This window comes from Perognathus longimembris, chromosome 10, assembly GCF_023159225.1.
Source record: "Perognathus longimembris pacificus isolate PPM17 chromosome 10, ASM2315922v1, whole genome shotgun sequence".
Classification (NCBI taxonomy): domain Eukaryota; kingdom Metazoa; phylum Chordata; class Mammalia; order Rodentia; family Heteromyidae; genus Perognathus; species Perognathus longimembris.
This window is the reverse complement of record NC_063170.1, coordinates 34,020,219-34,033,335: the sequence shown is the minus strand read 5'-3', so window position 1 is coordinate 34,033,335 and position 13,117 is coordinate 34,020,219. Positions and strand designations below refer to the sequence as shown.

At 38.1% G+C, this 13,117-nt stretch overlaps 1 protein-coding gene across 8 annotated transcripts in view; it reads right to left on the bottom strand.

Moving 5' to 3' along the window:
- Positions 1-13,117, bottom strand: part of Erc2 (ELKS/RAB6-interacting/CAST family member 2) — a 973,754-nt gene that overhangs the window by 580,742 nt on the left and 379,895 nt on the right. The window lies entirely within an intron of this gene.

The following is a 13,117-nucleotide window of genomic DNA, read 5'->3' as shown; positions in this document are numbered from 1 at the left end:
TATAGAACACCCCTATGACCCAGCAGCCCCACTTTTGGGTATCTATCCAAAAGACCACAAACAAAATTACAGTAATGCCACCAGCACAACAATGTTCATCGCAGCACAATTTGTCATAGCGAGAATCTGGAACCAACCCAGATGCCCCTCAGTAGACGAATGGATCAGGAAAATGTGGTACATATACACAATGGAATTTTATGCCTCTATCAGAAAGAATGACATTGTCCCATTTGTAAGGAAATGGAAGGAACTGGAAAAAATTATACTAAGTGAAGTGAGCCAGACCCAAAGAAACATGGACTCTATGGCCTCCCTTATTGGGAATAATTAGTACAGGTTTAGGCAAGTCATAGCAGAGCATCACAAGGCCCAATAGCTATACCCTTATGAACATCTAAGATGATGCTAAGTGAAAAGAACTCCATGTTATGGAGACAATTGTTATATCACAGTTGTAACTACTTTCAACATCCCATGTGTATCTGTAGCTTCTATTATTGATGATGTTCTTGTATCACCTTCCTGTGGTTGTACCTACACTATCTCTGCAATCTTATCTGAGTATATTGGAAACCGTGTATACTGGTATTGGAAGTGGGAAATTGAAAGGGAATACCAAATTTGAGAGACACAGGGTAAAAAAAGACAAACAACTACAAAAGCAATACTTGCAAAACTGTTTGGTGTAAGTGAACTGAACACCTCCGGGGGGGGGGGGAAGGGAGAGGGGGAGGGGGGCTATGAGGGACAAGGTAACAAACAGTACAAGAAATGTATCCAATGCTTAACTATGAAACTGTAACCTCTCTGTACATCAGTTTGATAATAAAAATTTGAAAAAAAAAATAAAAAGAAGTGGAGCGTAGTTGGAAGAAACAGGTCTCTGGGAGTATGCCCTAAATGGGTATATTTTGTCCTCAGTCCTTGCCTCCACCCATGCTTCCTAGCTGACATGAGGTGAGCAGCCTCCTCTACCACACATTCTTATTACCATGATGTGCTAGTACAGCACAGGTACAATGCCTGAACTGAATGAAACCTCTGGAACCGTGACCTAAAATAAATTGTCATTTATTTTCTCAGGCATTTTCACACAGCAACTGAAAGCTAACTAATAAATAACAAAAGATTAAAAGTCCTGTGATAGCACTGAGATTTAAAGCTAGGCCATTCTATCAGTATCTATGCTCTTAATAAACTAACACTATACATTAAGTGTGTATGTGTGTGTATCTGTATGTGCAAATGTTCTATAAAACAATGGTAAAATAGCTAAGATATGGAATCCACCCAGATGCCCCTTAGTAGACAAATGGATTGAGAAAATATACACAGTATATATATACTGTGTATATATACACATATATATACACAGTATATATATATATACACAGTAGAATTCTATGCTTCCATAAGAAAGAATGACATCTCCCCATTCATAAAGAAATGGAAAGACTTGGGGAAAAAAGTCATATGAAGTGAAATAAGCCAAACCCAAAGAAACATGGGCTCCATGCTTACTCTCATTTGTAATTATTAGTATGTCTAAGAGAGTCTTAGCAGAGGATCACAGTAGGTCAATAGCTATGTACATATGACCATATAAAATGATGCTACAGATATGTATACATGACCATAAAAGATGATACAAACAGAAATTAATTTCAAGATATGAAAACAAGAGGTTTTTCTTTGCTGTTGCTTTTAATGTATTGTTGTAAACTTATTTCTTTTCCTTTTTCCCCCTTTGGTTTATCCCCTGGTGACACTGTATTTGATTTTGATACCTCATTTCTTGTATATACATTTATCTGAAGGGGAAAAACTGTGAGTAAAGGACAAAGAGTGAACCAATGCAACAGCAATACTCACAAGATAATATGTTGGAAATGAACTTTACAACTTGGTGGTTGGGGAGTCACTGGCAGAAGCAAAGTAGGAGAAAAATGAGGGAGAGGGTAACTGTTCGACCAAAAATGTATTCATTACCTTGTAACTGTAACCCCTCTGTAACATCAACTTGACAATAAAATTAAATTTTAAAAATGATGCTAATTGAGGGGCTGGGGATATAGCCTAGTGGCAAGAGTGCCTGCCTCGGATACATGAGGCCCTAGGTTCGATTCCCCAGCACCACATATACAGAAAACGGCCAGAAGCGGCGCTGTGGCTCAAGTGGCAAAGTGCTAGCCTTGAGCGGGAAGAAGCCAGGGACAGTGCTCAGGCTCTGAATCCAAGGCCCAGGACTGGCCAAAAAAAAAAAAAAAAAATGATGCTAATTGAAATGAATTCCAAGATATGGAAACAAGAGGTTGTTGTTTTTAATGTGCTGTAAAGTTATTTCTTTTTCTTTTATTCCCCCTCCAACCTTTGGTTTATCCCATTGTGATTGTTTTTGATTTTGCTACCCTGTGTCTTGTATATATGTTTACCTGATTCGTGGAAGAGAAGGGGGATCACAAAATGGTGAGACAAAAGACAAAAGAACCAATGCAACAGTGATACTCACAAGATACTGTGTTGGAAATGAACTTTACAACTTGGTGGGGAGGAGAGAGTCTCAGGCAGAGGGAAACTGGGAGAAAAATGACGAAGAGGATAACAATGCTTGACAAGAAATGTACTGATTATCTTACTTAGGTGGAACCCCTCTTTACATCATCTTTACAACAACATAAAATTAAACGTAAAAAAAAAACAGTGGTAAAGGTATGAAAACATTCTTTCAAACACTGTGCACATACATTGTAAACAGTTTATATCAGCTAACAAAAATAATTTGAGTATCTTCCTATGTCATTAAATATTCTTCCACAACACCATTTCTATTGATTGATTTTCAATGGTGAAATATACCATCACTTAGTTAATGTTCCGCTGGTACATTTTCACTGATCAGAAAAATAAACAGTTAAAAAAAACTGTGAATGAATATATCTGTGGATAAATCAATGCCCACATCTTTCTTGTTGTTTTCGTCCTTAAACTTCAAGTGAATAGCTTAAGGAGCATCGGCAAAGGCCTGTGCTATCACAGGCCTTTTAAATCTTTTGTTTGCTGTGCCTGTACAGCAAACAGTTCCCACATGCTTCTCCCCTGGAAGCTCTAAGAAAATGCTACCAATGTGAATCTTTGCTTCACTGTTCCTACCTTTCCACCTGGCTGCCCCTGACTGTGCCTCCAGCTGTTCGTAAGTCTATAAACATTCATAACTTAGAGAGAGCTCCAGTGTGTGTATGCTACCCTTCATAAGCTTTTATAAGTCAAGGTATCATATGTGGCCTAAAGAATTTACCTTCATACTTTAACACTAAAGAAAGAACTATCTCCCCTCCAAATCAATGGGTGCTATTCATTCCAGTACATCCTGTTTGCTTAGCTTTGCTTCATTCAGGCTTTACTCACAAAAAAGATATAGAATGCAAGAGAAACTAGGGAAGACCTCACCCTTGGGAACGAATGACTTACTTCCCATTGCACCAGAAGGAATGTCTGAGGTAAACAGTAAATATGGTGTGGAAAAGAAGCACACCTTGTTCACCTCTACTCAATATTTAGAATACATAAAAAAAAAACTTTACTTGCCATGAAGGTGGCTATATGTGAAAATTGCCTACAGGCTAGAATAACTTGTGATCTATACCAGAATTCAGCAAATTACAGCCCATGGGCCAATCTGGCTGCTTTTGTAAATAAAGTTTTATTGGAACACAGCCATTTCTATTTGTTTACTCACTCTGTGTATAACCAGAACTTTGCATTGATTTGTTTATTCATTCCAATCCATTTCAATTTTCCAACCAACATTTATTAAGCACCTACGCCAAGCACTATGCTGGTCACTAGGAATAAAAAGATGAATAAGACCTTGTTACTGCCTTGACTATTCTCAAGGTTTAAGGGGGAAACAGGCATAAACTTATAATGTCACAGTTTAGGAAATTTTAGCTTTTTATCTATAATAGTATAATTTTTTTTGGGGGGGGGGCGCCAGTCCTGGGGCTTGGACTCAGTCAGGGCCTGAGCACTGTCCCTGGCTTCTTTTTTTTTTGCTCAAGGCTAGCACTCTGCCACTTGAGCCACAGCGCCACTTCTGGCCATTTTCTGTATATGTGGTGCTGGGGAATTGAACCCAGGGCCTCATGTATACAAAGCAAGCACTCTTGCCACTAGGCCATATCCCCAGCCCTATAATAGTATAATCTTAAAAGTGTAAGAAAGCTTATTCATATATATACATTAAAAATAATGCAACTATCTCTAAAATTATAAAACCTCATCAACACTTCCACAATTCCCAACTTGAGCCTTCAGGAAGACATTTGGAAATGGCTTTTGTCACAATTACAAGCAGTACTACTTCAATAAAACAATATTTCTTATCAGGAATTTGATACTCCTAGCCTATATACTTGCCTTTGAATTGCTAAAAGATTTCATAGCTATTAGCTGGTGATTTCAGCATATATTTGTATCAGTTTTCTACATCACATAACATTAGAAAACCAATTTTAGTGTGTTGAAAAGCATCCAGTTGTCAAGTCACGATTCAGAAGTACTGCATTGTGCAACTAGGGTCTCTACTAAGGATATTACAAGAATGAGATCAGGGTATCTGTTAGGGTATTTTTGTCTGTAGGCCCTTGGAAAAATTTACTGCCAGGCTTATTCTCATTGGTAAATTTTTTGAGTGTGGTTTTAGGATTGAGATGCTTGGTACTTGCGAGTTGTCATCCACAGGCCATTTCCAGCCTCAGAGCTCCCTATGGTCCTAGTCCTATGATTCCTCCATTTTCACATCAATGCTAGAGAATCTACCTCCTTTTTTCCAATCTGACTTCCCAATGTCTGACCTTGGGAACATTTAAAGAGCTCCTGCCTTTCCTTAAAATCAGTTGTCCACATAAAATAATGACCAGTTCAAAAGAATCCACTGTATTTACAGTGTTTGGTATTATTTAAGGTTTTACTTAAAAGACATCAATCTAAAAAAGAGATGTAATTCAATATTATGAAGCAGTCCCAAAGTGCCAAATACTGTGTCATTAATTTGAAACTAATCTTCTGTGAAAATTGTCAGCTTAAAGCAGCTATATTTTTGGTTTGCCAAAGTTGTATAATCAGGTAAGTATGAAGGAAAAAATATTGAGAATGAGATTCCATTATCAGAATAGTAGAAAGCAACTCATTACCCACAATCATTGTGGAGTTATATGCCCCAAGAACACGTTTCCCCAACTTCACATTTATTCTTACAGAAACTGAAGACATGTATTTAAAAAGATTTGAATTGTGGACTTTCATTTCAAAATAACATGACAAATGCTAGTATAGCTATGTATAAACTCTGTACAGCAAAACAGAATCTATTACCAAACACAGATAAATTGAAAAGACAGAAAAAAATTGTTCCTATATAAATGGAGCTGATTTAAATCAAATGGCCTGAGAAGCATGTGGGAAGAGATGGAATCATCTCCAGACAGAAATATGTAAAGACTCAGCTATGCCTAATCCCATATCACAAAACTACAGGCAACAGCTGGCAGCTGAGATGGATAGATGTGTCATGATGCCTGTGCCCATTCGGGTGGCAGCAACAGGCAAGGCATGCTAGGCATTTTCTTTTTAAATCTACAAAGATTTTACAGGTGATTATAAACAAATCTTCAAAGAAAATCCATTCTAGTAAATTGAATATAAGAATACAAGGTCTTAACCAAGCAGCAAACATTTATTTAATAGCAAAATTGCCTCCTCTGACTTGGGATCAGCTCTCTCATGGAAAGGAAATCAGTTCTCAGCATGATCTGGCCCTGAACTACATTTTGAAATAACACAGATAATTGCTATTGCCACTTGCAAATCACAAAGGACTGAGAGAGACATTGCAATAGAGAAGTCAAAATGTCTTTCAAACTTTAATTATATAATGTGTTTAATTGCTAGAAGACACACACACAAAAAAAAAAACAGAAAAAGTTTCTTTCTGTGAACAGGGCAAGTAATGTGGTCCAGCTATATTAAATTACTTCTTTTCCCACCAAGTATGCTGTACTGCCCTTTCCTGCCAACCTTTGCAAATGTTATTCTTGATGTCTTAACTGGACAATAGTTAGTCATCACCTTCTTTGCGAAGCCCTCCTTGTCCATGCTCCTCCCATTGCCAAGTAAGATGTCCTTCAACCATTCTGTGTGTACCTATGTACCTGGCCAGCATGTGTACATCATACACTGCACTGAAAACCTGGTTAGTGGCTTTTTCCATAAATCTGAAATTCCAGAGGGCAAGCATTATAGCTTCAATTGCATATAGATCCTTTGTATCTGCATCTGCAGAACATCCACCTAATTACAGATGCTGAGTGTGTATTGTTGGATGGCTAGATAAAAGGAAAGGAGAGAAGGGAAAAGGAAGGGAGGGAGAGAAGGAAAGCCAAAATAAGTCAATAGTGTCCAAGGCCTCTGATGCTATGTCACTTGGACAAAACTTGTGAAAGAAATGATTTAAAGGGCTCATGCTTTATTGGCTGATAGCTGAGGAGAATTCAGCCCATTGTCAGCTGGGTCCATTGTTTCTGGGATGGAAGTCAGCAACATCATGGCAGGGAACATGTGGTAGAGCAAAGCTGCTTACTCCATGGAGGCCAGGAAGCAAAGAAGCAAGGGGAAAAATAGATGCTTTGAAGGCACATCTTTAGTGACCCATTTTCTACAACTAGGTACCACCAGCTGGCAACAAATAACCTTTTGGGAGATATTACAAATCCAAACTAGAACAGAATACCTATATTTCCCTAGAACAAGAAAGACACTGTTCAGAAAATATTGGCAAATCATGATGACCTACACAAACTTTTTAAATTGCCAGTACAAAGCAGAGCATATTACCTAAATCTATATCCAGTGTATATTGTAAAAATAATTTTATGAAAAAAAAGCAGGGAGCTTGTGGCTCCTATCTGTACTTCTAGCTAGAAAGCTTGTATCAGGAGAATCATAGCTCAAGACAAATCGAAGCAGAAAAGTTTGAGAGACTTCCTTCTTAACCAATCATTGGAAGTGGTGGTGAGTGCCTACATGGAGGATCATTGTTCCTAGCTATGGCAGAAAAATCTACATGACTCTTCAACAAAGGAAGTGGAACATAGTGGTTACCTCAGCCTCCCATCATCCTATGTACGAGGGGAACCTCAAATAGGTGAGTCATAATCTAGGCCAGCAACTACAAGGGAAATTAGACCCTAATTCAAAATTAACCAGTGCAAAAAAAGGCAGGAGTTGTGGCCTACCAATAGAGCTCCTAGCAAGCATGAGTTCAAACTTAATACCATCATCACTACCAACAACTGTCGGGGTTTTTAGCTGCCCCGCCCCCCGCACTACCCCAAACCCGGGGAAGGCATACCCCAACCAAATGAGCCAAGAAAGGAGAAGGGTTGGCAGGCTGCCAGCACCCAGCCCTCCCTGACTGGAGGACAATCTGAAGACCTGGGAGTCAAGTCAGTGCGAGATCTTGTTTATTGGGGAAGTACGTGACACTAATATAAGGCACAGGAGCCAGTCAGGTCTAAGATAGGCAGGAAGGGGAGGGATGCGCTGTCCATCAAGAGCGGAAGAGCCAGGGTGTCACAGCCCACAGAACCGCCTCTGGGTTATAACCAAAGACAATTGTAGCAGCTGCATGTTGTTGTTAGGCGCCGCCATCTTAGCCACATGTGGCCCCAAGACTTAGAAACAGGCGGGGCTAGCTAGTTGACTTCCAGGTGTGCCCCACAAACAACTAAAAGATATATAAAAATACAGATTTAATATGAATGTCAAAATTATTTTAAACTCAGACTGACAGAATAAAGTCCAAATATTATCTGAAAATAAAAGTTAATGTTAAAAGATCACAGAATGCTGGTGTTTAGCCATACAAATTTATCTGAGTGATACCTTCTGGGTGCTCCATGTTTGCTCTGTTTAATTTAGGTGATTTGTTCCTATTTCATAGTCCCTGTACTATTCCTCATATGAATTAGCTGGTATAAAGACCAGGGCAGTCAAATAACTTTTAATAATTCAAATACTTTGAGAATGGTATACCCACTCTTTATAAGTATGGAACATAATATATAAAAATTATAAAACAGAAGACAATAGTAATAGTGCATACATCTTGTATATTCACATGACTATGCTCTCCAATACATGCACAACACAGTCTTCCCTGTCAACTGTCTAAATGAACGTCAGAGAAAATAGAAAGAAAAAAACGCTAAGCATAGCAACTGAGGTAGCAATCAAAGGGGAGTAATGTATCTGTTTAAGTAAGTAAAATCCACTTTAAGGAATAAAGGGCCTACAGACCAAAGACGAGTAGCATGGTCTGTACATGAAAGCAAAGTACTCCTAAGGACTGGGCTGTCTGCATGGGAGGATGTCATCTACATAGTATGGTTTTAGCAGCACAACTAAACTGGATGATTTCGTTAGATGACTGTAGCTAATCTTGCAGATGTGGGAATCCAAAACTAAATTTCCCAGAGGACAAGAAGGAGAGTTGTAAAATGGCACCAGTTGCAAAACACTGTCTGAGGCCTAAGACCACCTTAATTGTGTATCTAAAATCCAAGATATCAGCCTAGTTCTTGGCTTCACATTAAGTATGAGCTTGCCTGCACCAAGGACATCAGATCTTAGATAAACAGCTAAGAACAAAGAGAAGAAGCTCCTCCAACTGCTTCATCTGGGAAATCATCAAAACAGTGTGACAGCTGAGTATATGTCCATTGCTTCCTTACCATGTCATTCTGGGGGTTTATTTTATTTTCCAAGTGTTAGGTCCACATGCACACTAAGCAAAAACTCTTCTGCTGACCTCTAGACTCTCATTTTAAAAATGAAGAATACAATAGCATGAGAAGACCATTGAGTTTATGAGAACTCCTAATTTAAAAGAATGCAAAAACCCCAATGTAGTATCTGCTATAGGGCTCCATCAACAGTGGAGAATAACTGTAGGATAATTATCATGTGCATAGACATTATTGGAAATGATCGTGTATAATAAGCAATTTTGTTCCTTCACGCATTAAATACCACACTTATAACAATCCAGTAAGTTAGAAGGACTAGAAAAGGGGAAACATTCTCTTTGTGCAACAATATTCTTTTTTAAATTATTATTTTTAAAAAATGAAAGAAGAGAGGTAAACTTCCTAACTCAAGCCTTCATTCCTTTTCACTTTCTAGACATATGGAACAAAGCCTGCAGGTGTTGGTTGAGTAGAGCAATAGTCCTTTTCTCCTCTGGGTTTTATTAGGGATGGTTCCATCTTATAGCCTACACAGAAAACACAGCACTGGAAACAGAGAGCAAAATTGACATTCCACTGGGGCAAATGACTCTCCTTGTAACTAACTATATTTTTGTTCTAGAAGGAGATCTCAAAGCAATTTCCCCTCTCCAGAGTTCTCATCCACTGAAAATTGACTGAGTATATTTTCATTAAGCACTAGCACATGCCAAGATTTGCCAGGAGCTAGAGGTACCTTGATGATCATGGATGGGACAGTTACAGGTATGAGTCCTGTGAAATGAGCCAAGGAATAAAAACCCTTGTAAGACTATAACAACAGCAAGGCCTTTCCTAAGTGACATGAAAACTGAACACCAAAGTCAAGTGTCAAGTTTGAAGCCACAATTCCAATGGGTCTTTAGAGGAAGGATTTGTTAGATCCTGCCGATGAGAGGTACTTGTGTGAAACGTGCAGCTCAATGCAAAGACCTTGAATTCTTACTAAGGAGAGAGGAATGTGAGAGAGCTGCCAACAACAAAGGAGGAACCTGACCAGGTGCTACTGATGGCATTTGCCTTTTCATGGCCTCTCTGAGCTATCCAAATTCCCAATCTGATTCTAAAGCACAGTTACTGGAGCTCTGGATGATATTTTTACAATAAAACCCCTTTTGCTTCAGGTACTCTGAAGGCGCTTATACTGCATGCACCCATCACATTGTCCATTTCTAGGAACCTGCTGTAAGTCACTCTCCATTGCACTCATACATAGGGTGTGTGTGTGTCCTTCTACAATACATTTCCTGAGGACCACAGAATATCTTGTTTCTCTTTGAACATTGAGAACCTGGAAAAGTGACTAACAGGCTCACAGTAAGCACTCAACAAATGCAAAGTGAGTGTGACTTTGTATATGCTCAGAGAATTAGGAGGTACCAATAACAAGTATAAAAGTCCAACTAGATATTTAAACACTGAGACAGAACTTGAGAAAAGCCTTCTATAACTTACTTCCACTGTACACTAATGTGGAAATCACAAATGTCCTGCAGGTCATCTTATGATGCATTACTTTTTTAAAATAAGTCTCATGAAAAAGTCAGTATGCTAATAACCATACCTTCTTAATATCCCGGCCTGAGTTAATCATCATTCAGAATTTTCACCCCTGTAGATCCAGGTAGATAGAATAAAGATGCTACAATAGACAGGTCTATGTATATCATTCGCAGAGACGAACTCCTTCCCTTTTCCACTTCAGAGAGCAATTCACAAAGTTCAGTACGTAGCCAGTGAACTTGGCTTCCAGAGACATTTCCACCTGTTTTTCTGCCTCTAATGAATAACATAATTCTGCCCTACAAATTTGCATTGCACAAGGGACTAAGAGCTAGAATTGAAATGGAGATAAAATTGCTGTCCAATTTTATTTTTATTTTTATTTTTTGTGTGTGTGTGCTCATTTTTTTTTAATTTTTATTATAAAACTGATGTACAGAGAGGTTACAGTTTCACACGTTAGGCATTGGATACATTTCTTGTACTGTTTGTTACCTTGTGTCTCATACTGCTGTCCAATTTTAATGGCTTAAAAAAATCCTTGGGTGGCAAGCCTATACTCCAAGAACTTGGAATATACAACTCTCAATTTGATCTGGTTTAAACTATGCTACTATGTCCTAAAATCTTGGGGATTATCCACATTCCAAATGTACAATGTCATCAAGGTTTTATGACATTTCCTACAAAAAAACTTAATAGTCAGGTAGCACTTCATCAGCTGAAGTTTTATTCAAGTGTAGGAATAGAATGTTATGAACACAACATGAAAACTACTGTTCACCTGACTTTGGTATCACAGTTGGAAGAGGAAAGTCCACTAAGGACTTAACATACATTCACAAGTTTTACCCTTACCTAAAATATTCAATACCTTGACAATATGGAATAGGCCCAAGCATATGGCATCAGGGACAAAAGTCCATTTGGATGATCTCTGTCTAACTACAAAAGGTTTAACAGAACTTTTCTGACACCTGGTGTTCTCTGTTTGTTGTCCTAAAGTGGCAAAACATTCAGAGCATTGTGTCCAGGCAGGTCTTCATGGTTCACATAGCATATAGGACTTCAGAGGTTCAAGGCTTCAAAGGCAAACATGACAGATCTGATGTGTTAAGCTAACTTTACCACATTAGATGAGACTATCAAAGGAGCAAACCCAGCTCTACTGTCACCAAAACACAGTGTAACTTGCCATGGAACAAGTACTATTGACAAGTAATACTGTGAATACTAACATTGATGTTAAGTTTATTATTTATTTATTTTATTATTATTATTTTTTTTTTTTTTTGGCCAGTCCTGGGCCTTGGACTCAGGGCCTGAGCACTGTCCCTGGCTTCTTCCCACTCAAGGCTAGCACTCTGCCACTTGAGCCACAGCGCCGCTTCTGGCCGTTTTCTGTATATGTGGTGCTGGGGAATCGAACCTAGGGCCTCGTGTATCCGAGGCAGGCACTCTTGCCACTAGGCTATATCCCCAGCCCAAGTTTATTATTTTTTAAAGACTACACATTGGAACCCAAAGCTATTGCTATTCCCAATCCAGCCCTGCCTGCCACAGTCAATTGTGCTGAATACACTCATAGTTTCAAGGCAGCTCCAGCTCCAAAAACGCTCATGCCTTCTACATTATTTCCACATTCTGAATTTTGTGCCTCACCTGTTTGGAGACCAATTCTTCCTCACACTGCAGGGATAACAGAGCACCTGCCTCTTCACTATATTGGCAAATTTAACAATGGACACATAAAAAACAAACAAACATGAACACATTAACCAATTTCTTCTCTTTGCTCAAAAACATAAAAATTGTGTCTAGATTTTATAAAGTTGGGCAAGAATAACACAAGCCTAAATATTCCTTAATTCCTGGTGTTAATAATTGCAAATGTCTAATCATGTTATCTGTTGTCTCACTGAGTTAGAAAATACTTGAGAATTTATGAAAATATAGGTGCGTAGATGAAGGGAGTAGTCTAGATATTGGGAATTCAGTGATAATTTCATAGAAATTATCTATAGCAAACAAGTATCTCTGTCCTTGAAAAAGCACAAACATTTTCCTCAGAATAGGAAGCAGGTGTATGATCTAATTTTGACCAATCAAAGCTCCTACTCAAGACTTTAACTCTGGAGAAAGTTCATTCATTCATTAAATATTTACTGAGCAAGCATACTTTCTAGGAGCCAAAGATCTAAAAAATAGAAAACAATTAAAAGCTTACCATGTTGGAATTTATATGCCAGTAATATGAATGAAGAAATTAAAATATACATACATTTGCCACAAAGTGACATGTCAGTTTAGGAAAATGAGAAAACACAAAGTATGAATGTGGTCATGCTATTTTATGTAAGACTGAAAAGGTTGTTTGAGTAGACATCCAAAAGATGGAAAGACATTAGCCCTGTGGATATTTAAAGCTTAAATATGGAAGTATAACAGGAACATAATGACGCATAGGTCATTTTTAAGTTTAGTAATGACATTTAAAAAATAAAAAGAGGTGTGTATATATAAATAATACAAAATATATTTGAATACATAATCTTCAAACATATTTTCCTACAATGTTCTAAAATTTTTCATTTAAATATTTTTAGCATAAAATTTACTGGTGCCATTATTCACATTCTACTTTTCATTATGTCTTCAGAATCTGGTATGTATTAAATACTGAGTACAAATGAAGAATTTAAGGCCCTGGCTAACACACTAGGCATTCTAAGTCCAGGAGAGTGTCTCCTGAGAGATGAGCAAATGTC